We start from the raw sequence: 24,845 nt of genomic DNA, 5'->3' as shown, positions 1-24,845 counted from the left end.
GCCAAACCCATAGAATCTCCATCGAGGGGAGGCCAGCGGCCACCTAGGTCAGTCTTCAAAATGACCTAGGCATCTGCCAAGTTGTAGGTTAAGGAGCAGTGGAATGCCACATGAGGGCTATGCTGACCCCATCATGAACGACGGACTCGGATTTCACTCGAACGTGCCCGTTAGCGAGCTCACCGAGCGTGTCACTCGAGCCATCGAGGCTAGCAATGTTAGCTCAGCCCCTCCGATTGCAAAAACTATGGACGGGGTAATGCACGAAAACTCTAGCTCAAACCTGACCCCTACCAAACCTAATGGGGCTCAGGAGCTCAAGACGCCCAAATGCCTTGGCACGTCCGACGCTAGGACCCACGACTCCGTCTCGCCCAATCCCTAAAACTACCTCGGCTACGCCCAATGCCAGGATCCACGAGCTCCATCTCGCTCGATCCCTAAAAATGCCTCAGCTGCGCCCGACGCTAGGATCCATGAGCTCCATCTCGTCCGATCCCTAAAACTACATCAATCATGCCCGACACCAGGATCCATGAGCTCCGTCTCACCCGATCCCTAAAACTGCCTTGGCTAGGCCCGACGCCAGGATCCGTGAGTCCGTCATGCCCAAATCCTAAAAACTGCCTCGGTTGTGCCCGACGCTAGGATCCGCGACTCCATCTCGCTCAATCCCTAAAAACTGCCTCAGCTACGCCCGACGCCAGGACCTGCGACTCCATCTCGCCTGATCCCTAAAACTGCCTCAGCTATGCCCGATGCCAGGATCCGTGACTCTATCTCACCCGATCCCTAAACTGCCTTGGTTGTGCCTGATGCTAGGATCCACGACTTCATCTTGCCCAACCCCTAAACTGCCTCGGTTGCGCCTGACTCCAGGATCCACGATTTCGTCTTGCCCGATCCCTAAACTACCTCGGCTACGCCCGACACCAGGATTCGTGACTTCATCTCGCTCGATCCCTAAACTGCCTTAGTTGCACCCGATGCCAGGATCCATGACTCCATCTCGCCCGATCCCTAAAACACACCTGCTGACAAAACCCCCCAGGCGACTCTGCCCGAATCGCCGGGGGGCTCGGGGGCTACACCCACGGGTGCGCTCGCGCACACCCGCTGACAAAACAAAACTTCCCCCACTAGCAACACGAAAAACTTCCCAGACGATTCTACTCGAATCATCTGGTGTTGTTTGGATCATCTAGCTAATCGGTGTTTATTTACGATGTTGCCTTGCCTTTTGTTGAACCCGATGTGGTCACAGAAAAATAGAGGGGCAATTTCATCTTTAACCATGCTTTAGCTGGGTTGGAACAACTAAAGAAATTATGTACATTTGTGGCTCCAACTAAAGTTCAGCGATGGATGTGAACTTTTAAGATTTATCTTTTTTAGCACATCCTTTAAAGATTAACATGGAGCCTCCAATTAGTAACTACTCAAAGATGATATGAGGTTCTTACTATCTGTTATGTTTTCCCACTGCATCAGATTGATTGCAACAATTTAATTTATATCTGAATTATAAGCTGGATGACATCGATCTACAATGCAAAACATCCCCCCCCGCCTCTTGGACATCTCACTTCAAAATCAGCCTATAAGTACAGAATTATGGAGCAGGAATGCACATAATCGAGCAATTGACATCAATAGTACACATGAGTGGCTACAATTTGTAGCAATGGATAGACCCCGCTTTCTGAATTTGTACCATTCGTACTCTAGTTTTGGAGTTTCCATCCAACAAGTGCTGCAGTGCATGAGTAATAATAAGGAAAAGAAAAAAATGCTACCTCAGATTCATCCTTCCCCTCCAAGAGACTCCAAACATTGGAAGGCCTCAACCAGAACTAGAACCAGAGCCAGAGCAACCTGGCACGTCCGTGGACATGGTGTTCCCATCTTCTCTAGCGGACTGTGCCGATGCCGCCTTGAGAGTGCTCGATGAGTCCTACACGAGTGTGCGTGGCCTAGCTTGTCAAGTCTGGCGCCACCTCTGTCTTGGCCATCTAGGCGAACGTGAAGCCCGTGCCCAAAGCATTGGTGATCAACGTCGGTGACCTCTTGCAGAGGATATCTAATTATTGGTGCAAGAGCCTAGGTGTCGAGTTCATAAACCCAGGGTCTCTCATGGATTGGCTTCCCATCAAAGGCTCGGCCCAGCAGACAATGTTGCGAATGACGCGCAACTCCTGGACTAGCCCAAATACCTAAACGATAGGCCAAAAGGGTGATCCAATCTCCGACCGGAAGGCCTCGCTAAGAAGGAACAACGCTCCCTTCCAACTCCAGCCCGCCTCTCCAATAGGAAGGCCTGGCCAAGGAGGAGCAGCGCTAGCTTCTGACTCTGATCTGCCTCTTCGACCGAGGATGCGCCGAACCCCTGCTTACTACTCTTCTCTAACTGGCGTAGTCAGAGCCGACTGGGACCAACCGACCGGGGACACTCGCTCGGTAAAGACTAGGAAACGAATAGAGCAAGTAAGGTAGGGCACTCATGTCAACCACAATACCGAGGACTATACCCTATAGACTTGTAGGACAGTAACCGATAGGACATGTCAGGAGGGTGCCCTGTCACCTTCCAGGCATGCTAGAACCCAAGCAGTATTGTGGGCGCCGATATTTACCCTACAGTGTTATGGGCGCCATCAACTCCCACACCATGACAAACACGGAAAGGCTCCCCCCACATGCCTTCGGGCACCAATAGTGTTGTAGACACCGTCATTTCCCCCCTACATGGAGAACATAGTAAAAACCTCACGCATGTGTCTGACATCGACAATGTTATGGGCGCCTACAATCCTCTTGTACCCGATGGCATGGGCAACAAGACTTAGTAGCATACGTACTCTCTCTCTCATTTATAAGGTTGTCCCCTTCATCTATAAAAGGGGATGCGCTCTCTCCCAACAAGGAGACCCCTCAGTTCACTTACATTGATTCACCCTCTGCTAGCTTCAGACACTTTAAAGCTACATAGAGCACATGCTCAAATACTTTGCACATAGCGAAGCTCTTGTCACTCTCGGTCCTTTAGACTAGAATCCAACCGGACCTCTTGCACCCCCATCTTTCTCCCTTCCATTTATAACCCTGCAGCAAACTTCGAGCACCTAGGCTTAGGAATAAAGTCACTGACTGACTCAAACTGGACGTAGGGCATGTTGCCTGGACCAGTATAAACCCTATGTCATTGAGTGCTAGGCCATATCCTATTACAACATATAGCAAAACTATAAATATTTACATGTGGGTCACTTTCTGCACTGACACTAAGTGAAAGGACCTTGATGTCGCCTAGGAGGCCTAGAGGGGGGAGAATAGGCCTGTAAAAATTTAACTCGAAACTCTATTAGAACAGAGGGCGGTACTGCCGGCCTTATAGGGCGGCACTGCCGCTCTTTAAAAATAAAGTAGACAGCGTTGATATTTCATAGATAGTAACCTGACCCTCTCAACTGCTCAATCCTACAATAGAAAGACAAAATCTAGTTTGAAGACTGGATACCACAGAAATCTCACACAAGAGAGGATCGAGCTATGCAAACCCTAACAACAGCTAGCAAAGAGCTTGAACCAGCAAGAACACAAAGTGAAGCACGCGAGACACAAAATTTATCCCAGTGGTTCAGCTCGCCACCAAGGCTTGCCTAAGTCCATGTTGTTGAGGCATCCACAAAAGGATTGGCTCACCACCAAGGCTTGCCTTGCCCTCGTTCTCAAATCAAGAGAATGAACTCTTGAAGTGAGGGGTAATTTCTTAGCTGCAGGATGAGGTTACAAACCTCCCAAGGCTTCCACACAGAGTTGGCAAGCACAAGGGCGATGCCTAGCTGGCTAGGAGCAAGCTCCAAGAGTAACAAACCCTAGAACCACTAGCCAAACAGTGAACCAAATGCTCTTAGACTTTGGGAATCAGTGGATCTGCTCTCCAATCGAGTTTTGCTACCTTTTCTCTCAAGTTTTGATGGTGGAAATCAAGGATTGCTTAGAGCTTGAAGGAGCAACAATGGAGGAGAGAGAGGTGAGCTTTGGTCTATTCAGTTTTGAACTGAACCATTAGAGAAGAAGGATCACAGTTGTGGGCTGTCCCAAATGGTATTTATACCTCTTAGGTCTCAATGGTCGTTTATGGGCGACACTGCCGTCCTCATAGGGCGGCACTGCCGCCTAACGAAAACAGGTAGAATCTGGAGATTTTTAGTTGGCTGCTTTGGCTGGGTAAGAGGATATAGATATGTAGTTTTGAGCATCTGGTTACACAGTTGACCAACTATACTAGAATCCCCCTTTATAGTACGGCTTTTCCTAAACTCAAATTTCAAAGCATAAAAGAATGTAAATGCCTTTGAGCTGGTTGCCACTTCATTTGGCAATTGAAACTTCTATTATCGAATATGTTTTCCTCATTCTCATTATACCTTGATTATGTGACTTGAACCATTTCCTATACATATGAGTTCACCTTCATGGCTTCAAGTCACTTCCACTAATGATTTGATCCTCAACACAATATGACTCCTCATAGCTTGATTAGTACCTCGACTCAATGCAAGTACTCTCTTCTTCACCTTAGCCATGGTACCTCGGTCGCCAAGCCAGTCGCTTGCCCTTCACCTTCGCTTAGTACCTCGAAGCCCTTTCCTTGCTATCTTCACCCTATCAAGCCATACTTAAGTCACATTATATTAAGCATCCATTGAAAAACATTTCTTCAATATTTTGATCCTTGCTTGAATATTTTCTAGATATGAATGTTGAGATCAATCAAGCTTCAGTTTGTCTCACATAGAGACATACATGGATCAACATCAATATGGTCAAGCTAATTCACGATTCCTTATTTCCTTCTTATTTTGGCTTGACATTCCAATTGATCCTTCATATATTCATCCATGTAAGCAAACCAATGTAGAGACCGACTTATATCCACTATACATTGTCATTTACCAAGTATGTTTGCTTTCACATGATGCTATGATATCCCACAACATAGAAGCCATTTCATTGATTCCATTTGCATTGTTGTCTTTTGCTTGAACTAGATTGCTTCCAAAAACTTCCAATACCACAATACACAGTTTGGCATTCACTTTAACACAATGTGGCATATCATCAAGTTTGCCTACTAGTTGAACCTTGTATATACTTGTTAATACACAACCCACAAGTATATGCAATAGACTCAATTTCCTATTCAACACTTAGCAAACTTATTAGACCTTTAATTGTGTTGTCATTCAATTTACCAAAACCCACTAAAGGGCTAGATGCACTTACAATCTCCCCCTTTTTGGTGATTGATGACAACACAACTAAAGCTTACAAGAGATTGATAAACATTAAGATTTTGAATCCTATTATATAGTGAGCTCCCCCTAAATGTGTGCATTGAAGGAATTCAAATTTTGGCCTCAAATGCCAAATGCACATATTTAAGATGAAGTGTGGGAACTCTCCATATATCTTAGCATCCATGGGGTGCAAGGTGTAACATGATAATCGTGATGCTCATGACTAGTTCATGCACTCAAAGATTGCTGACCAGCAGAGGGCGGCACTGCCGCACCAGAGAGCGGCACTGCCGCACCTGCCTGACCAGCACAGGAGAATACAAGCATCACTCAAGGCATGAATGCCACACACTAGCATAAATGGTCCTTATCAAGAGCATTAATTTAAACTATCCTTGCACACACCATAATATTATTTTTTTAAAAACCTTATATGTATGCCTCTCCTTTACCCCTTTCCATCCTCATATCAATCTCTCGCCCCTTACATTCTCCCCCAATATTTCTCCCCCTTTGGCATTAATCTCCAAAAAGGATCTCTCCACCAAAAGGAAGAAATGTTGGTCGATAAGTGAGGGCAAGAGTAGGTAAAAGTTTAGCATATGGGATTTCTCACCTATTTTCTACCAAACAAAGTATGCAACTTTTAGGTCAAGATTCTTAAGAGGTTAGCATATTTGGCTCATACCTCACTTAGATGACAGTATAACATGAGACAAACTCATGCCATCACCACAAGAGGTATCAACCAAATATCTAAAGAATTCTCTAATCGCCACCACAAGAACAAACTTATGGTGTGACTCAAAAATTGCATACACATGCACACACTAGCATGTAAAGGCCTAGATGCACAAAGGTAACTACATGAGTTCATGGAGCGATATACCTTTGTTCTAAGCCTCATAATCTCCACCATGAAGATGATTTCAATACTTGGATTTAGTGCTTTGATGGGACTAGTACTTCTTTATGCAAGATAATTTCATTTGTGCCCATCTCTCATCATCATCATCTTCAAGGAGATATCATAAACTTGTGCTTGATATCAATTGAAAGTCCATTGCTAGCTCTTGTTGTCATATTGAGATATCAGCTGAAGACATATTTCTTGATATACCAAGTTAAAGATTATCAATCAATACCAATTGAAATATGATCTTCATAATTTTGACACCAATTGAGAGAGTCTTCATAAGGCTTTGTAATGTTTTGGTCGTCAGCAGCTAGCCTAGGGGCCAGTGGGATGAGTATATATACACCCAAAACCAAAACTAGCCATTGGAGTTCAAAAACTAGCCATCAAGACCTGTACAGGTGCGGCACTGCCGCCCTTATGCGCGGCACTTGCCGCAGCTCTCAGAATCAGCACAGGTCACCTCACGGAAAACGTCATATCTCTTTACTCTGAGCTCCATTTTTAGTGATCTTGGACTTTCTGGAAAGCTTGTTTCGAGAGCTATCCAGCCCAACCAAGAGAAATCCCAAGATCAACAAGTGCGAGTGTTGTTCTATTGAAAGGATCTTCACTAGTTGATGCCAATTGGAATGAATGGCCATATCTCATAATGTCACCTAGGAAATGCTCATAAAGATAAGAGATGGCATTAAATTGCACAAGAGAATTTCACAACTAGTGATCATTTTGGATGTGGAAGGCATGTAGATCACTAATTGCAAAACCTTATAACATAGACTAAATTTCCCTTTTTTTGATAGTGCATACATATACATGTGGAAGGCAAGAACATAGGCACTTTTGGTCAATTAAGTCCAAACAAGGGAGTTTAAGCTATATTATGGAGAGTAGCTACTTAAGAGATAAAAATACAATCCAAATGAATATGAGAGATAACCAATTTGGATTGAGTCAATGTAGCATACTCATTCTCAGCAAGAGACTACACAAATTCACTAGAAGAAAAGGTTAGTCTTAAAAGACACAAGGTATAGGATGGGCTCCCCCTTAATATGTGCATCAAGTGCTTGAATTACTTGTGAAATGCACTAGAATCGGTTTAAGAGTCGAGGAAAGTTCATCCTATATCTTGGTCAAGGCATGATAAATTTGCAACAATTGAAATTATGCCAAGGAAACATACCACCACCAAGGTAGATAGATCACCACATAAATTTTCATCGATATGACCATCATAGGTGAGACTTCAATGATTTGGATGGCTATAGTTCTCACTTGATGAAATGTGGTAAAACTGAGCTCTTGTGATCATCCAAGATCCATATTAGTTTCCTAGTTCTTTCTTTACCTAGAGCAACTCACACAGAGAGCAAAGGTAAAATTCATGAAATTTGCAAGTTATGAACTAGGAGTTACCACTCTTTGTTGATAAGATCCTGGGAGATCAATGGGATGGATCATATGTACTTGATGAGCACTTAGAGAGGAGAAATAGCAATGAAAGCCCACTCTTCAATTATTTTCTCCATCTCATCCAAATCTAGGTCGATTTAAAGGATTGGGACATTCAACATTTAAACCAGGAGCACTTAGTTTATAAAGACTGAGACCTCCTAGAATAATTGTGAGACACCTAGAGGAATCCAAAGGAACTACCCATCCTCCTTTTTCCATGTGAGTGACTACACATCAAACACTTGAAAGAAACCAATAATCCCACAAGATATAGGCTAAGCTCCCCCTAAATTAGTGCATACAAGAGTACACAAAGTTCACTTAAGCACATTAACAATATGAGGTCAAGGAGAGTGACTTGCACTATACTTCAACTGATTTGAACTCCTTGAAACTGCTTGTAATTCAATAGTTTCAGCTGATTACTTCTTGTTCCAACTAGTTGCAATCACTTGCTGCTGCTTGTACTCTGATTGCAACTTATTTGGACCCTTGTGTGAGTTATTTTCTTTCATTGAAACTCCTTTAGACCAAATTTATATTTCTCATATTTACTGATTCTTTCATGACCAACTTGAGAGCTAACTCAATCTTGTTGCCACAATGCAATCCAATTCCATTCAGTCAGTTTTCAGATTCTGTCATCCTCAGAAAGGAAAAAAGAAATCCATATCTCTCAGACCGACTAGCCCAATATGCATAAAATTTGGTAGAGATCTTCATCTATGAGTCCTCTAACTTCTCTAAAAAATTTAGCTCATTTGAACTCCATTTGGTCAGTGAAAATAATTTTCTACCAGAACTGCTCAAATCTGAAACTTCACTGTTGAAGCTGACAGAAACCAACTCAAAACTGATTTTCTTCAAAACCAATCTTCATACCAATTGTACAGCAACAAGTACTAGATGTGTATAGCATGCTCACAAGGTTTCAGGTCAATTTATCAGTATTTGAATCTCCAAATCCATGCTTGAAGGCAGTCAACTCAGATTTGCAATTTTCTAGACAGATTTGATGATCGATGATTCTTCTTCTTTTCCTGTCCAATCTTTGAGATGATTTCAGTTGAGAATACATACAAGATGTTATATCCATTCAGTCCTCTCATCAACACTTGTAATATTGTGAATTCTTCTTATATAGCTTATTCAAATCAACCTCAAACTTGATTCAAGCGAAACTAAAACTTTTGATCTAAATGGCCTTTAGCAGTAACATCTTTCTTTAGGTGAAGAATAACCTTTAAGCTTGTGAATTAAATTAGCACAATATCTTCTTATTGATTTTCTATGAATAAGCTCAATCACAAGAAGACATTAGTAACACAAGCACTAGTTTTTCCATTTAGTAACCATTTATATGTGGATGACAAGTGGGTTACCAAAATGGAGAAACCTCATAACATGGACTAAATCTCCCTTGATGTCTCATGCACATTCTTTTGAGTGGAATGGAAATGTAAATATGCATGGTTGGTCATTTAAGTCCAAAGGGCAGATTTAAGTCATATTATGGTGAGTGGCTAACATAGACAAATCTAATCCAAATTAGCTAGAGAGAAAATACATCACATGGTTTTGGATTGATAGCCTTATATAATAGCACACTCTATTTGAGAAACACATTCTTATTTAGTGAGACTACATAAATCACTTAGAGAGAAAGATTAGTCTCACAACTCTAGCCATAGATTAAAGTCTCCTTTTATAAGTGCTCTAAGTATTTGAATTTCTCACATAGCACTTTATTCATTTAAGAACTTGAGATTTTCACTCTATGTCTAGGTCATGGCAACAATAGTGTAATCAATTTGAACTATGCCAAGGGATACTCACAACCATTATAGCATGTAGATGCCCATAAGATGAGAATGAGAATTTGGCAATCTAACATATGACAAGATTCCATCAAGTAGGAAGTTCTTGACTTGTGAGTAATAAGTCCCTTTACTTGACTTGAGCTTGATTCTTTATTCTTGGCCATTTTGAAATCTACTTGTATCCTCCAATGTGTACCAAGATTCCAAATCCATCAATCCAACTCATAATGTGCACGAACATAAACTTGTTTATCTTGTTTTTCTTGGTTTGAAGTCCACAAAGGAAAGTCAAGTCATCTATGTTGCTTGATGTGGATGATCAATTCAATTTTGATCATATTTCTATTCTATGACCAGCAACCAATGAATATCCTCAAGTGCTTCTATTATCCTAAGTGGCTACACAAGACACAAAGGAGTTTAGTTTCAAATAAATTGCACTTGAGATTTAGATGTTACCACCCTTCTTGATTGTAATGGATGAGGTGGTCTTTTCATCTTCATCTTGCACATATGAAGGTTGTAGATTTGTCCATGAACTAGAGTGGAGTCAGCTGCTACTATGTAGGAGGGACGGCACTGCCGCCCTTAGGTGCGGCACTACCGCCCTGCTGATTTGCAGTAGGGGTGTGTTGCACATTTGCATCAGAGTTGTAAGCGGAATTTGGTACAACAACAACTTGAGGAGCTTCTACTTTTGTAGCATGTACTTCTTGTGGTCTTATATCATCAATGGCCATTTTCTTGATTGCCCCACAAGGTGGTTCCTCATTACCTACAACATGAATAAGATCTTGCTCTACTAGAGAGCCATTAAAAGCATCATATGGCAAATGATTCATTTAGACTTGAAGTACTCTAGCCACTCTTAATAATTCACAAACACACATATATTTGTGAACTATTAGAGACTACACACGTCAAGTGGCTAGCTAGCAAGGGTTTGGTACTAGTTATCGAGGTGAATATGAAGTTTGAAGTATTTCCATTGATTCATCTTCGGGTCAACCATATAAGAATATGCAATGTGAATTGATTGATAGCTTGAGTGAATATTTTCAATCAATTTGCTCAAGCACCCCGAAGGTTCATATCACCTTCAAGTACCTACAACACTTACTAAGCACAATTTGGTACCCAAACTATGTTGGGTCCATTATGGTTTGTCATAAGAGACTTAGGCACCCAAATGGCCTGTGTGCTTGCACATGGTGAACCAATCACCTTTCTAGCACAAGTGCCATTTTTGGGCCTCCTAAGCATATTTAAATCAATTGACAAGTTGAGCTTAGAAGTGTTACCCATGGGACAATCCTTACTTAAATGTCCCTTTATTTTGCAAGTGTAGCATAGGCGGTTCTTGTTCTTTCTAGCCTTCTCTTCTTGCACTTTGCCTGCTACCTTGCTAATGAACCTCTTTGTTGATGATGACAAGCCTTCACTTTTCTTATTAGGACATGAGCCAATTTCATGTCCCTTCTCATGACAACCATAACACTTCCTCTTGCTTCTTCTTGTCTTGTTCTTTGGAAGTGTGGCTTGATCATCGACCTTGTTGGAACACATAGAAGCATTGTGTCCCATGTTGGAGAACTTGACATGAGCCATCTTCTTCTTCTCTTGGATCTTGCTCACGCCCTTCTCTTCTTTCTTCAAGGGGCAATCTCTAACATGGTGACCATCTTTCTTGCACTTGAAGCAAGTGATGAGAGTCTTCTTTGATTGACGTTGCACCTAGATGGCCTTGGGAACTTTCCTGTTCTGTCTAGGTGCGGCACTACCGCCCTTGGGGTGCGGCACTGCTGTAGTCTGTGCAGCTGGCTAAACTACTGCATTTTGGATAGATTGCACTTCTTTAAGTATCCCCTTCACTTTGCCATTGTTGGACTTGTAACTCTTTTGATAAGGCTTGATGCATGCATCGGTTGATCCCTTCTCAAGTTTCTTCACCATGTCTTCATGGTTATCTTGAGAAGGTTGAGCATTGCACTTGCCCTTCCATTGAATCAAGTCCCTTTTTAGCATTTCAACTTCTTCCTTGAGCTGTTCATTTTCTTTTGCAATGGAATCATCACAAGTTTCTACAATTACATGCTCAACAGAAGGTTGGCTTGCTTGAGAGCAACACTTGTTAGCACATGATAAAATAGATAAAACTTGTGTATATGTGCATTTGTGAGTGTGAGGTTGGTATGATTTTACCATTGTTACCACAACCTCATGAGCCACTTCTAGCATGAGATGAGACTCCATAAGCTTCTCATGAGAGCACAAAAGCCCATCATGACTTTCTTGCAAAGTCTCATTTTTGCTAGTAAGCCTTTCCAACTTATCTTTGAGCATATAATTCTGATCTTCTAATTGAGCAACATAAGATAGAGAGTTAATAGTATGAGTTTGCTCAATTAACAAGTTTTCATACCTTTGGACCAAGCTAGCATGAGAGCACTTAAGCTTTTCATGCTTTTTGGTCAACTTCTGCAAGCATTTGATCTTTTCAACGAGAAGCTCTTCTTGCTTGTAGAGATCTTCTTCTTGCTCTTGAATCTTCTCTATGAACTTGATCACTATCAACTTGTCTTTCTTGCTTAGACGTGCAAGGTGTTGATTGATCTCATCATCATCACTACCACTATCACTGTCACTCTCACTCTCACTTGCCACTTTCTTCTCTTTCTTTGCCATGAGACCGATATGTGAAGTGGTATAGAGAGTTGAGCTTCTTGGTAAGGTGGATTCATCATTTGGCTTCCACCGATCACAAGCTTCTTCTTCCTTCAAAATGTTAGTCTCACAAGAACTAAAGAAAGTAGAAGTACCACATGTAAAAATATTGTTCTCACCAACTATTTCATTACCATCCAATAAGTCATATGTTGGCGAGGAAGTGGATGTGGCATGATCAAATAGGCCTTTTGAGAGAATCACTTGAGGCTCATCATTTGTCGATGAAGTTGAGCATTCCTCAAGTGGTTTTTCCAATGAGAGGTTGCTCTCTTCACATTTGGAGTTGCCATACATTTCCTTGAGCGTGGTCCAAATGATATGAGCATCACCAAGTGGTTCATCATCTCCAAATATGACAGCATCAAGCACATCTTCACTCAAAGCACTAAATAAGACATTAGCAACTTGAGCATTGAGTTGTAAGCATTTCACTTCCTCTCTAGATAGGTAGATCAAATCATCATGAGGAGGTGAAATGCTCACATCTACAATCTGCTCTATTTGAGGACCCATGGTCTTAAAAACATCAAGCACACTAGCAGACCAAGATGTATAATTTGAGCCATCTAAAAGTAAAAGTTCTAGAGATACCTCCTCACTTGTCGACATCGTTCTCTCAAGGCGGTTAAGCCCGAAATTGAGAGCTAGGCTCTGATACCAATTGAAAGGACCTTGATGTCACCTAGGAGGCCTAGAGGGGGGTGAATAGGCCTGTAAAAATTCAACTCAAAACTCTATTAGAACAGAGGGCGGCACTGCCGACCTTATAGGGTGGCACTGCCGCTCTTCAAAAATAAAACAGACAACATTGATATTTCATAGATAGTAACCTGACCCTCTCAACTGCTCAATCCTGCAACAGAAAGACAAAATCTAGTTCGAAGACTAGATACCACAGAAATCTCACACAAGAGAGGATCGAGCTATGAAACCCTAACAACAGCTAGCAAAGAGTTGAACCAGCAAGAACACAAAGTGAAGCACGTGAGACACAAAATTTATCCCATGGTTTAGCTCGCCACCAAGGCTTGCCTAAGTCCACGTTGTTGAGGCATCCACAAAAGGATTGGCTCGCCACCAAGGCTTGCCTTGCCCTCGTTCTCAAATCAAGAGAATGAACTCTTGAAGTGGGGGGTAATTTCTTAGCTGCAGGATAAGGTTACAAACCTCCCAAGGCTGCCACACAAGTTGGCAAGCACAAGGGCGATGCCTAGCCAGCTAGGAGCAAGCTCCAAGAGTAACAAACCCTAGAACCACCAGTCAAACATGAACCAAATGCTCTTAGACTTTGGGAATCAATGGATCTGCTCTCCAATTGAGTTTTGCTGCCTTTTCTCTCAAGTTTTGATGGTGGAAATCAAGGATTGCTTGGGAGCTTGAAGGAGCAACAATGGAGGAGAGAGAGGTGAGCTTTGGTCTGTTCAGTTTCGAACTGACCCGTTGGAGAAGAAGGCTCTCTATTGTGGGCCGGCCCAGATGGTATTTATACCTCTTGGGTCCCAACGGTCGTTTATGGGTGGCACTGCCGTCCTCATAGGGCGGCACTGCCGCCCTAGCCAAAACAGGTAGAATCTAGAGATTTTTGGCTGGCTGCTTTGGCTAGGTAAGAGGATATAGATCTGTAGTTTTGAACATCTGGTTGCACAGTTGACCAACTGTACTAGAATCCCCCTTTATAGTATGGCTTTTTGTCACACCCAATTTTAAGAACAAAAGAGGATGGATAAAAGTCTTATGTGCACCCCAGGAACGGTCGCACACATAAGTGGACAAATTGTGAATTGTACCAACACAATGTTTATTACATAACGAATAGATATTCAACACATAGTCTCAAACATAAATATAATAACTACTAAGATAACTCTCTTGCGGAAGCTCCAGCAGGGACGTCAACTGGTGAACACCAAGCCTAATACTCATCACGATAATCTTCAATCCAATCTTGATCTGTTACCCATCCAGGATTTTTCCAATATAAAAGATAAAGCAAGGCATAAGTACATGTCATACTTAACAAGATAACTAAGGGTTCATGAGGCACAAATAGCTGACACTGGTTGAACTGCAAGTAGCTTTTATGTGTATGATCAAGTTTAGCATTTATTAGCAACAAGGTAGTACCATAATTCTCATAACACATGATCATTATACTGAGACAACAATTAGCTTAAAGAAGACTTAGTAAAGCACAATTAAACAAGAGCTCATTTATGGTGTAAGAATCCCTTGGCCACTCGTGACCGTGAGCACGGCTAGTATACCAGTTTATTAACTTTGCGCAGAGGTGTACACTTTCACTGTGAGTCATGGTTTTACAAGTGCATGGGTTAATTACGTCCAGACACCGAAAACCACATAAAGCTACTCAGAAGTTCGTCTAACCGGGAAGGGCCGCAGGGTCATCAGATATAGGAACCCCCCTTCCAAAGAAAATAAAAGGCCGCTTCATAGCAAGGCACAATAGGATAGAGGCTGTCCTATACCCGACTCGCAGTATCCTCTAAGCCAGCTAGAAGAGGTCTCCCAAGCAACTAAAGCCAGAGCCATGTAGCCCTCACAGCTGTACTATAAGTCCCGGATGATCACTTACAAACAAGTCCTTGAGGAGAGGGAATTATACCCTCCTGTCATTGCTAACAAGTCATCTTAAATTGTTTAAAGCTCAATTATCAGTCAAGTATCAAGATCATGGTTATTGTTTAGCGCTAGCATACACTACCCAAATGCATAAATCCAGGTTTCAAGGTATTCAAAATCAAATTCTAGGATATCCTACATAGGATAACAAAGTGGACACATGCAAATGAATTTTAGTGCATCTCATGAATAGGACAACAAGGAAGGTCCTTAGCTATACTTGCCTTGATCAGAATTCTCCTGAAAGTCTTGCTGGTCGTAGAAGTTCTCTTGATCGCCAACGTAAACCTCACCGTCTGAACTCGATCAACAACACCAAGCAGCAACACACAATTATCCGAGCAATCATACACGAGGCAAACAAATAAATTTAATTAGAACAGTACACCAACAGAGGCAAACAGTTTTGAAAAGTTCATAAAACTATTCTACACGTTGCTACGATCACACAGACGCGAAGATCACGAAAAACGGAGTTACAACGAGAAAGTTAGGATTAGAACAAGTTTCCCTATTAAAGAAATAGATCAAATCTAAACTCGAAATTTAAAGTTCAAAAACATGGTGACAAACTATATGAATAGATAGATCTCGAAAAGAAGAATCTAACGCAAGTTGAACGGATCAATTTGGAGTTAAAACGAAGAAGTTATGAGCAAATAAAGGCAATGGCAGAACTGTAATTAATTAGAACTTCCATTTGAATCTGCAAATTAGAAAATACGTTTTCAAAAACGAGAAAACGTATTCAATGGAATACGCCATGGGACTGCGGGTTCTATATTTAAAAACTACAGGGGCTCTTTATGAAGTTTGCCGCCGAAGGGGTACCCTCGATTCCTGGCCGTCTGATGTGATTTGGATGGTCGGGATCGGATCAAGGCATCGGGTGGCGGCGTAGTCACCGGAGAAGAAGGAATCACGGTGGCGCCATGGCCGAAAGCCGCCGGCATTCTCGGACATAGCCCTTCAGGCCACCACACGGCACGGGAGTGGGATGAATCGACGGAGGATCTCAAGGCGAACTCACCTAGCTCGATTATGGAGGCGGTGACCAGTCACGGACGGCGCACAACTGGTGGAAGGCGGACGACGGCAACGGTGGCTGCTTAGGGTTATGGCGGCTGCTGTTACACCAAAGCGAGGCGGCGGATTCAGCAGAGATCGAAAAACAATGCGGATGCGGACGCGCGCACTATATATGGACGCGCGGACGTGCTGGTTGCACCAGGACGTGAGGAGCGCATGGCTCGGTCGGTGCCATGTTCAGCTCGAGTCCGGTTCAAGGAGGAAGACTCCGCTGACGAGTGGGCCTGCCCTGTCAGCGAAACCGAGAGGGAGAGAAGCGGGCTGCCGGCGCACGCGAGCGGCTGGCTGCATGTTGGGCCTTGGCTCGGCCCAGAAAGAGGAGAAGGGGAAGGAAACCAGGCGGGCCAGCGCTGCGGGCTTCGGCTGCTAGGCTGGCCTGCATAGCGCTGGGCTGAGGAGGAGGGAGCAGGCCGCGGAAGGGAGCAGGCCTACCGGGCCAATTACCAGGCAAAGAGAAAAGGGAGGCTTTTACTCTTTATTTTCCTTTTTATTTTTTTCAAGCATTTTGAATCCTTTTCAAATGAATTTGAATTCCCTTTTTAAACTAGAACAAAATCCAAACCAACTCAACACAAAATATGCACCAGCATGAATGCTCAAGCATGTATTTAACTTTGATATTGATTTTATTTTTATAAACTTAATGTTTGGCCTATGTTTAAATGCTCACATAAAAATAAACCAATTTAGCCAATTTAAATTTATTCAAATTTTAGGGTGTTACAATTTTCCTAAACTCAAATTCAATGCATAAAAGAATATAAATGCCTTTGAGCTGGTTGCCACTTCATTTGGCAATTGAGGACTTCTATTATCAAATATATTTTTCTCATTCTCATTATACCTTGATTATGTGACTTGAACCATTTCCACACATATGAGTTCACCTTCATGGCTTCAAGTCACTTCCATTAATGATTTGATCATCAACACAATATGACTCCTCATAGCTTGATTAGTACCTCGACTCAATGCAAGTACTCTCTTCTTCACCTTAGCCATGGTACCTCGGTCGCCAAGCTGTCGCTTGCCCTTCACCTTCGCTTAGTACCTCGAAGCCCTTTCCTTGCTATCTTCACCCTATCAAGCCATACTCAAGTCACATTATATTAAGCATCCATTGAAAAACATTTCTTCAATATTTTGATCCTTTCTTGAATATTTTCTAGATATGAATGTTGAGATCAATCAAGCTTCAGTTTGTCTCACATAGAGACATACATGGATCAACATCAATATGGTCAAGCCAATTCACAATTCCTTATTCGCTTCTTATTTTGGCTTGACATTCCAATTGATCTTTCATATATTCATCCATGTAAGCAAACCAATGTAGAGATCGACTTATATCCACTATACATTGTCATTTACCAAGTATGTTTGCTTTCACATGATTCTATGATATCCCACAACATAAAAGTCATTTCATTAATTCCATTTGCATTGTTGTCTTTTGCTTGAACTAGATTGCTTCCAAAAACTTCTAATACAACAATACACAGTTTGGCATTCACTTTAACACAATGTGGCATATCATCAAGTTTGTCAACTAGTTGAACCTTGTATATACTTGTTAATACACAACCCACAAGTATATGCAATAGACTCAATTTTCTGTTCAACACTTAGCAAACTTATTAGACCTTTAATTGTGTTGTCATTCAATTTACCAAAATCCACTAAAGGGCTAGATGCACTTACAATCTCTCCCTTTTTGGTGATTGATGACAACACAACTAAAGCTTACAAGAGATTGATAAACATTAAGATTTTGAATCCTATTATATAGTGAGCTCCCCCTAAATGTGTGCATTGAAGGAATTCAAATTTTGGCCTCAAATGCCAAATGCACATATTTAAGATGAAGTGTGGAAACTCTCCAATATCTTGACATTCATAGGGTGCAAGGTGTAACATGATAACCGTGATGCTCATGACAGTTCATGCACTCAAAGATTACTGACCAGCAGAGGGCGGCACTGCCGCACCAGAGAGCGGTACTGCCGCACCTGCCTGACCAGCACAGGAGAATACAAGCATCACTCAAGGCATGAATGCCACACACTAGCATAAATGGTCCTTATCAAGAGCATCAATTTAAACTATCCTTGCACACACCACAATATTATTTTTTTTAAACTGGGAGAAGCACTACTGTGGCGGAGCCGGGAGATGCTCCAAATGTGCTGCTTCTCCGGCTTCTCTTCTTTCTAGTTCATTTTTAGAGGAGCCGAAGCTGTTTTTTATCATGCTACAGTAAGATCAGTGTTGCATAGTGTCTTAGGAGTAGGAGCTGAAGCACCGAGAGCCGCACCAAACGAGCTCTTAATATTTTCAACTTCTCAACAAGACCGGCAGCGACGATAATGCTGGCGAGTTCTAGGCTGAAGAGCCGTGTCTGTTGGCTTGTCTACGGATTGCTTTATGGGTCACATAGAGAAGCTATAAATAAAGTATTATAGAAATGCATTGAGGATTTATCTAATACCATAGAAATCTTCGTTACTTGTCCCTCTCCATGTTGGTATAAATTAACAAGAGTTTTTTTTTATTTATTTCTTTTGGCATAATATTTTTTGTGAACCGCTGCCACGTCCCATCACATACGAATCAGCCACCACCTCTTATAGGTACGTTCACTTGAACTTATCAGCCGGCTTATCAGCTAGAATCTATAGTATTTTTCTCTCACAATAAAACAGCTTCAGCCGACTTATCTGTCGGCTTTAATACCAGCCGAAAAGGCCCTATATAGATCTCCACGTGACGGAAAAAATTGGGTGGATCCCGTATCCACCGAGAACCCGTGCATACTTCCACTAGATGGAGGACACGGTCCACGTGACCCCACCCTAACTACAACTTAGGGTCTCCAAGTACCTTCTTCGTTTCGATGTCGTAAGCTGCTCAAACTTTTTTCTCGAGCTTGTGCATACCACGGGATGAGAGAATGCTAAGTTTTAGATTTTTCTGGATGTGCTTTGCTATTTTCTTTCATTTAAATAAATTTATGCGTGGTGGGACATCGTAATTGTAGGTTGAATTGAGGCTACCCTAAAAATGATTCGAACGGTGCCAAATTTCTACACTAGGTCTCACATGCCTCAGGGTACCAGTTTTGGCGGACGTGGATGGTAAAATATCTTATTTTCAAGGCGTAACTCACTATCCTTTCTCGATTTTACGATAAATGAATTCAATAATTACCTAATTTGATAAAAAATCTAAGAAACAAGCGTGGGGCCATGCTCTGGGCCTTCATGCATGCAGAAAAAAGTTTCAAGCCATTTTGACACCAACGTATTTGTACATGCTTCACAAAGTCCATGTGCCATTTCGAAGAACCCTGACTACAACTTATGGGTATCCACGTGACTCGTTCACTTCGATGTCATAAGCTGCTCAAACTTTTTTATCAAGCTTGTGCATGCCATGGGATGAGGAAACGCTAAGTTTTAGATTTTTTGGAGGTGCTTTGCTATTTTCTTTCATTTAAATGAATTTCTGCACAGTTCTACGCGGCGAGATGTCGTAATTGTAGGTTGAACTGAGGCTACCCCAGAAATGATTCGGAACGATGCTAGATTTCCACACTAGGTCTCATATGCCCCAGGGAACCACTTTTGGTGGAGGCGGATGGAAAATGTCTTATTTTCAAGGCGTAACTCGCCCTCCTTTCTCGATTTTAGCGATAAATAAATTCAGTAATTACCTAATTTGATCAGAAAAATCTAAGATTCGGCGTGGGTCCATGCTATGGGCCTTCATGCATGCAAAAAAAGTTTCAAGCCATTTCGACACAGGCGTATTATACATGCTTCACAAAGTCCATGCGCCATTTCGAAGAACCCTAATTACAGCTTATGGGTATCCACGTGACTCGTTCGCTTCGATGTCGTAAGCTGCTCAAACTTTTTCTCAAGCTTGTGCATGCCATGAGATTAGGGAACACTGAGATTTAGATTTTTCGGAGGTGCTTTGCTATTTTCTTTCATTTAAATGAATTTCTGCACGACGGGATGCCGTAATTGTAGGTTGAACTGAGGCTACCCATAAATAATTCGGAATGGTGCCAAATTGCAACACTAGGTCTCACATGCCCCAGGGAACCACTTTTGGTGGAGGCGGATGGTAAAATATCTTATTTTCAAGACGTAACTCGCCCCCTTTCTCGATTTTAGCGATAAATAAATTCAGTAATTACCTAATTTGATCAGAAAAATCTAAGATTTGGCATGGGGCCATGCTCTAGGCCTTCATGCATGCAGAAAACGGTTCAAGCCATTTCAACACCGGTGTATTGTACATTTTCACAAAGTTCATGCGCCATTTCAAAGAACCCTAACTACAATAAGTAACTGTATGAGAGATGATATTATTGTTTTTTATTGGAGCCAGTAAAGTACAAGTTTGAGCAATCCCTAACAAAACACTTAATGTTCAGGCATGGCTCCTTAATCAATACCATGTAGTTCAGTTCTGGCTTCCACGTGCCACCTCGCGACAGGTCGGGATCCAATCTCTTCAGCAAGAATACATGAGTTTTGGCCAAAACAAAAGCTATTGATCTCACCACGAAGAAGACACAATCTATTATATACATGGATGGTACTGATTATACAAAGAGGACGAAAGCTATTGATCTCACCACAATAGTTAATTAATTTATTTTCATATTTGATTACAATTAAGTCTTTATATTCATGTTATTATAATTTATTCATTCGGACCCAAACTATATTGGTGCTATTGAGTAACTTGTTTCCATAATATTGAAGAAGGACACTAAATCCTAGTTATTTACATTATTTATGTAGTCACTAATCATATCATAACAAATAAATACCAGTAAAGGATTGAGACAATCTCGTCTCGGCCCATATATTCGTCCCAAAACTCCACTCAACCACAGCCGCTCGATCTGGTAGAACGGTCGATTCGATGCTCCATTCAATATAAACTTGTCCGCACCGACACCTGCCGCTCCAAAACCCTATTCTTCAGCGTCTCCCATCCATCGTCCACGGTCGCACTCCTTCCCTTCGCCTCTCAGAGCATCTCCAAGAGTTTGTCAAATTTTACTTGGCAAATCTTGTGATTTGCCAACTCCCAAAATTATATGCCAAGTAAAAAAACAATCCATCTCCAAGAGTTTGGCATTTTTGACTTGGTAAAATAAAAAAACCGTTAACAAAACGAAGAGACCCGCTAAGCGAACGAAGAGCCCCGCTAAGCGAACGAAGAGCCCCGCGAAGAAATGAAGAGCCCCGAATGCCAAGCCGTATACGCGCGCGTATATTTGCGCGCGCGGAGGGAAGATTTGCCAAGTTGCTATTGATACAAAATTGTGTTTGCCAAACTGTTGGAGGCTATTTTTTCTTGTTTTGCCAAAATTATATGGATGCCAAGTTGAGATAGCAAACTCTTGAAGATGCTCTCAGATCCGGATCTGGTGCCGCCTCCTCAGCTACTAGCACTACCACGCGCTCCTCAGCTACTAGCACTACCACGCGCTCCTCAGCTACTAGCACTGCCACGCGCCCCAAGTTGCTATTGATGCCAAATTGTTTTGCCAAACTATCAGAGGCTATTTTTTCTTGTTTTGTCAAAATTATATAGATGCCAAGTTGAGATAGCAAACTCTTAGAGATGCTCTCAGATCCGGATCTGGTGCCGCCTCCTCAGCTACTAGCACTACCACGCGCTCCTCAGCTACTAGCACTGCCACGCGCCGTCACCTGCCTCGTTTGTTCTCCAGCATCCGCCTAGGTCGTATGGCGTCAGCCTCTCCAGTATCTCCTAAACCCTAGATCCTAAGGCGGCGGCGGCTTCGTGCAGCTCAGGGATGGCGGCGGCGGCATCACACATCTTGGGGACAACGGCATCACCACGCATCTCGGATCGTGGAGGAAATATCAACAGCCATAGGCAGTGGGGCGGCTGCGACGGGACGCTGGGGAGAAGCGGGACAAGTCATTGATGATGCTCCGAGAACGCGGTCGTTCAGCTCCTCGATACTTCGTCGAGGAGGTCATGTCCGGCGTTGACGAGACCGACCTTCATAGGACCTGGGTCCCCGTAAGTCCTACCACCACCGCTGCCGTCTTTAGCTGTTGTGTATTCGATTTTGTTTTTTTGGCTTGATGTCTTTTTCTGCCTTTTTGTTCTATATGAATTTTGGTTTCAGACGTCGGCTACGTGGAGCCCCCTGGAGCAGAACACGCCACTAGAGAACATGTTGCGCAGGATCTAGAACCTTCACCAGGATGGAGCACCCAATTTTTTTATAATTTAACCCCTTTTTTGAACAAAATTTATGTTTGCCTCCATGGAAACTTAGAGTCGGCGTCAGAACTCATTACGCCGATCTCGACGTCATAGATCTTGGCGTCGAAATGCCTGACCAAGCACAATAGGGCATCTTAGGTGGCATTGACGTGGTTGGTACCACAACGTCAGAATACATGGTGCCGAGCTCGACGCCACATATCTTGGCGCCGAGCATGAATAACCGCGTGTGACCCCCGCAGCTCTCTATGGCGCGCTCTCTCTCTCTCACACGCTCTGTGACGTGAAGGCTGATGAATATTAATACTCCTCTGCTCACTGCAAAGCGATGCTGTCCGCGTCGAGCACAGCTCTGCTGCCCACTATCTGTGTTGCCCGTGCTGCCGTGACCCGTCAACGAATAATAAAGAGAGTCATCTTCAACTGCTCCCAGCGCCTTTCAATACAAACCAAACACTGCACTGCTCCACCACGCTACGTGCGCCTCTGTCAACGTGCGCAAGCCAAAGCTCCTGACCTGTGGGCCCGTAGATGGTCCCCACACACGTGCTGCAGCGCTAGCACACGCACGTGTGAAGTCAACATCAAGTCCTGGCCATCCAGCGCACCTAGCACATGAGGGGACACCATGCATGCAGTTCACAGCCTCTCATGCAGAAGCACTGTGTGCATGCGGACGAGCTGCGTCCTCCACTCACGAACAGACGCCTCCGAAGGGTGACAAGACGTGGATGGGGGAGACGTCGCTCTGCTTTAACTAATTGATTGTGATGACTATTTTTGTAATACTGTCTTGGAAACCTTGAGAGAAGGACCTGAACATGCGAATGGCAGAAACATAACCATGTTGCTTACACCAGTCCTATTCTCACTTTATCTCAGCTAATATGAAATGAGTGATGTGTGCTTCTGAATGTAGGTTTGTGCGTTTGAGCCTTTCTGCACACATCTGCATGTTTGGTTGTCAATCATGTAGAGGTTCACCTGGGATTAATTTCGAATTCAGCAGATAGGTACATCCAGATCCATTATCTTTTTTCTTTGTGAATTTCTTTGTGAAATAAGAATGGATGAACTCTGTCAAAAATGATATGTGGGCGAGTTAAGAGAAAAGTTATCTTATTGGAAGCAGATTATATGTATAATTTGGGTGCCAATCATACATCTGTTTATGGTATTCAATCACTTCTCTTCTCAATCACCGTGGCCTGTTGCTTGTCAATTGTTGAACTGTATAGCTGTTGTTATCGTCGAGCGGCCACCACTGTTACCTTCTGATTATTGGTGTACTAGTGATTAGTGAACTATTAATCCTCACGTAGCTGAGTTCGCTTGCCCTAGATTTTTTGTGCTCTTGGCTGCCCTTCTTTTTCATGCATGATTTTCTGCTGTTGTTATTGTCTGCATCATTGATTGGAGAATGTTAACTCGAGGCTTTGTAATTTTCTGCAGTTCTAGCGCAGGAACAAGATCTACAAGGAGCTTGCAAGGCGAAGGAGGGAGCAGAGGGAGCCCCTGGTGTCGCAGCTCACCATTAGAGTTGTAATGGCGTATTTTTCTATGGTGGTGTTTGCCGGCTAGTCACAATGTTATATTTTGCTGCAGGTCTTTCGTTAGGGGTGTAGTTAGTAGTTTTAATAGAATGTGATCATATACGTATGTTACTTCTGAATTGGTCATTACTGAATGTGCTTCTTGATTATATGTTCAAAATGCATGTCTGAATATGAGTCTGTTTGTTTTCAAATAGTATTGTCTCGAATGTGGATCTTAAAATAAAATCGTGGCTTATGATTTTGTAATTGAGGAAATTGGGACCCAGAAAAAAGTAGTGTGGGTTACATAATAAAAAGTATTTTTGTGTAGGCTCAGTATAATCAGCCCATGAAAATGTCGTGGGCTAGCCCAAAAACATTCACGTGGGCTAGCCCAAAAACATTTGTGTGACCAGCATAAACTAGATGAGTTGGGCTGGAAAATGGTGTTCTTGCCCCTTACACAGATGTGCAATTATGATTTTGCCCTCGTTTTTCTAACTTTGTGATTTTTCCCTTAACTGTTCACAAGTCAACGCGATTTTGCCCCTGGTCAACGCGAATTTGCCCCTATTTTTTTCGTTGACCAGGGGCAAAATCGCGTTGACTTGTCAACAGTTAAGGGCAAAATCACAAAGTTAGAAAAACGAGGGCAAAATCACAATTGCACATCAAAGTAGGGGCAAGAACACAAGAGCCCCAAATAAATATAGGTCAACAATGTGCTTGGTCCATTAGAAGCCTGCTTGGTACATGGGCCTAAATAGGCCGAAAAAGCATGGAAACAAGAAATGGGCTAGGCCAAAAAATGAGCCATAACAATGGGCTTGGCCCATTATAAGCCTGCTTGCTATGTGGCATGGTGTAAGGAATTGTGACTTAAAACCAATTGTCATAAACTTTTATGACATCAAAACCAATGTCATTCATTTGTGACACCAACATCTAAATGACATAAAATATGGTTTAAGGCGCATGGTTTTTGATGCTGCTTTTCGTCATGCGGGTGTCACAAATGCTAATATGTGACGTAAATTTCATGTATTATGACAAAGATTAATTGTCATAA

Source organism: Miscanthus floridulus, chromosome 2 (genome assembly GCF_019320115.1).
Source record: "Miscanthus floridulus cultivar M001 chromosome 2, ASM1932011v1, whole genome shotgun sequence".
Lineage (NCBI taxonomy): Eukaryota > Viridiplantae > Streptophyta > Magnoliopsida > Poales > Poaceae > Miscanthus > Miscanthus floridulus.
This window is presented reverse-complemented; position numbering follows the sequence as displayed.